This window comes from Ictidomys tridecemlineatus, chromosome 3, assembly GCF_052094955.1.
Source record: "Ictidomys tridecemlineatus isolate mIctTri1 chromosome 3, mIctTri1.hap1, whole genome shotgun sequence".
NCBI lineage: Eukaryota > Metazoa > Chordata > Mammalia > Rodentia > Sciuridae > Ictidomys > Ictidomys tridecemlineatus.
Genome location: NC_135479.1, coordinates 84,326,557 through 84,330,407, shown reverse-complemented (window position 1 = coordinate 84,330,407; position 3,851 = coordinate 84,326,557). Strand labels below are relative to the sequence as shown.

The 3,851-nt window shown below is 37.2% G+C and overlaps 1 pseudogene; it reads right to left on the bottom strand.

Moving 5' to 3' along the window:
* Positions 1-2,260: 2,260 nt before the first annotated feature.
* Positions 2,261-3,062, bottom strand: LOC101958776 (ATP synthase F(1) complex subunit alpha, mitochondrial pseudogene; annotated as a pseudogene).
* Positions 3,063-3,851: the final 789 nt, after the last annotated feature.

Below are 3,851 nucleotides of genomic sequence, written 5' to 3'. Positions count from 1 at the left end.
TTTGCTTAATTATTAGTAGAAATTGACTACTTTTCCCATCTGCTTTCCATCTCTCTCTATATTTTGCTTCAAGTGTCTTTAGAAATAAAATTTGTTCACTTGCTTGTTTTTTCTCCTTGTATTTGAAGGTAGTTTTCAAGCAGAAAGAGAAGCAAAAGCTTCTTAGTCTCATTTAAAGTTTTTTTTGTGTGTGTATGTTGACACAATACCTTTATTTAATCTTATTTATTTATTTATTTATTTATTTATGTGGTGCTGAGGATCGAACTCAGAGCCTCACACGTGAGAGGCAAGCACTCTATCACTGAGCCACAACCCCAGCCCATATCTTTATTTTTATTTGTTTATTTATTTATTTAATTTTAAATACATTTCTGGTTTTTTTAATATTTATTTTTTAATTATGTGTTGCTGAGGATCGAACCCATGGCCTCACACGTACTAGGTGCACACTCTACTGCTAAGCCACAACCCCAGCCCTGTTTATTTTTTTATGTGGTGTTGAGGATCGAATCCAGGGCCTCACGTTTGTAAGACAAGCACTCAATCACTGAGCTATAACCCCAGCCCCTTAATCTCATTTTTAAAGGTAAGAAAATGTATCCTCAAGATGGATACTAAGGTGAATAAAGCAGCTATGGGTAGACTCTTTTCCCCAGGCCTCCAGCATTTTCATGGAGATGATAGAGAAACAGATTGCTCAGGGTAGAAAATAAAGAGCAGGAGCAAGTGGCATGCTCACATGTTCCAAAGCATAATAAGAATATGAACCCAGTGTTGGACAAAGCATATTTATCTTTATCCCACTTACTTTTAAAGCTCCCAATTCAGAGAAAATTATCTATATATATCTCAGGCTTGTATATGCCCTGCAATGTACAACCAATTTGTTAGGATGATACTTGTAAATAAAACGGCCTGGGCAAGCAAAGTGATTTTTGTGGATGAATTAGCATTTTTAGATGCCCGAGGGAGCTTGTTTTAAGAGGAATACACTAGTAAATCCTCACACAATGCAAGAGATGTCATTTAATACACCCAATTGTAGGTGGGACTTTTTAAAGGAAAGATTTTCTTGAAAATATGTCATACCTACAGCTGGTGCAGAAGAAATACCCAGAAGCTGTTCTCTTTCACAAAATATTTCCAAAGTAGAATTTCCCTTTGGTTCTAAAGCAAAAAAACATTCATGAATAGAATGTGCATTTGTGCCACCTGGGAGAAGATCTTTCTCAGGCAAATACATCCCGGTGACTGTCCCATGTGGCTGCTGTAGTTGAGGGTGCCCCACGTGAATTTCTCATATGAATACTGAACAGCAGTAGTCTTGTATCTCTGTTAGGGGTGGAGATCCTTCACTAAAGGGTCTTGAAGCAGTTTTTCATATGAGACCAGCATAACGAATTATATCTACTCAGCACTTTCACAATTGTCTGAAACTTGAAATATGAACATTAAAGCAGACCTGACTATCCTAATTAACAGTCAGGTCTGTTAATTAATTAATTCTTACTTCTATGCAGGTGATTCTCCGTTCAGGTCTCACTTTCACATCTATCATCAAAAACTGTTTAGATATTTTGAAAATTCTAAGTGAAGAAAAAGAATTAGGGACTTTAAATATCTCTGAATAGAGCATTTTCACTAATTCTTATAAAAAAAATCCAAACCCATTGCAGCAAAAAGGAAAGAGGATGAAGGCAAGAAAGAATGGGGAAAAGGTGAAGAAGCTCCTTTTTGGAGCCTCTTTGTGCATGAGTTGCTTTGTGTATGAGGGTAAAGAATGAGACGAAATGGGTACTTGGCAGATAACCATCCTGGGCAAACACTCCTCACTTTACTGTACTATATTTAATAATAAACATTAAATCCATGAAGAATTCCAGAAAAGCAGATGTCGGTATCCCCAAGTTGCAGATGAGCAAATTGAGGCTAGATTTTGAGTAAACTAGATTCAGTAATTCAAGTGATAAATCAAACTTCTATATAAATAGTAAAAAAAAAATAAAGAAAGCAGCAATGATGACAATAGTACTAGTCAAATTCTCATAAAAATTCCCTAAGACTAATCAGAGATTAGAGGAGCAACTTGCTTTATTAAACTCTATTATTCAATTAATACCTTCACTACTCAGTACAAAAGCTATATTTGTATATCTCAAGTATATAGAAGAAATAGAGATGTTGATGTCATCAAGGTTGACAATAAATTTTTTAAATGACACATCCATTTTGTCACTATGCATGAATAGAGCCTGTATTAAAATTCCAAACCCATCTGACAGTACACAATGGCCTGTTTGGGTAAATCATCAGAGATGATCAAGGCATTATCTCTCAAATATTCTCCCGTACAACAGCCAAAGTAAGGAGCCAGGTGCTGACATGGGGCAGCATCAGAAGCAGTGGCTGATACTGCAATGGTGTACTTTAGAGCATCTGTGTCTGTAAGTCTCTTTACCAACTGGGCATCAGTGGATCACTTTTGACCAGTAGCAACATAGATAGAATTCAGGTCCATCATTGAAACGTTTCTGGATAATAATTGTGTCAATAGCGATTGCTGTTTTCCCAGTCTGTCCCTACTGATCAGCTCACGTTGACCACATCCAATTAGCACCAAGCTATCCACAGTCTCCGTGCCGTCTGCATTGGTTCCTTTACAGAGATTTAAGGAATGATTCCAGAGGCTTTCAAGCCCACTCACCTATGGGTCTTGGAACCAACTGGACCCTTTCTGTCAATGGCATTACCAAGGGCATCTACTACACGACCCAACAGTTCCTCACCAACTGGAACATCCACAATGTCTCCTGTTCTCTTTACAATATCTCCTTCTTTAATTTATCATTTCCGAACATGACAACACCAACATGGCCTGGTTCTAAGTTGGGAGACATATTCATTAAGCCTGAAGAAAACTCTACCATTTCTTCTGCTTGAACATTCCTCAGCCCATGAATTTGGGCAATTCCACCACCAATACTAAAGACACACCTAGTTTCTTCAAGGTCAACAGAAGTATCAACTCCAAGAAGACCCTCTTTGAGAATAGAGGACATCTCAGCAGTACCAATCTTCTGAAGGTGGGTGTTAGAGCATGGAGCTTTTAGCAACATCGAGGCTGATGGACAGATCTCAGAAGAGTCACATGCAACATTAAAAGAGATTGTAACAAACTTCTTGGCTGGATTTGAAGCATAAAGTATGGATTCACATCAAATACTGGTTTGGTTTTGTCATCATTTCTTCTAGTAACATTGTTTCCTTTTATAAAAGGATTATTTTCATACTCCTGATGTACAGAAATCATGTTAAAAATAATATTTACATGTTGCATGGTAAAAAAAAAATTCCAAACCCGCATGGGGTCTGTTGTACTTAAAAGTTTCTAGTCCCACAGTATCAGAGTCTCACTGGATATGGAAGAAAGTTAAGATCTGAAAACAAATAATTATTTGTGAATTTCTGTTTTGGAAAAGTAACAAAGGTTAAGACACCTGGATTCAACTTTGATTCCTACCTTTAATGTGTGTGTATGGTAATGGGGATCAAACCTGTCTGTATGCATGCTAAGCAAGTACTCCACCACTGAGCTACACTCTAGTTCCTGAGGCCTGCATGTAATATCTACTCAATTATTAGAAAATTGTTTGACCTCTTTGATTTTCTGATCTGTCTGCTGAATACATGGAAACGCAATCCAACTCCTTTATTGTTACAATCCATTCTTCCTGCTGGAGTAAGAGTATGGTAAACTTTTGGAGTCCTTGACTTTCTGAAGGTCAAAAATTGACCCAAGTTGAAGATGTATTTTTTTTGCCTTCATGCCTGAATAATAGTTTAGCTGG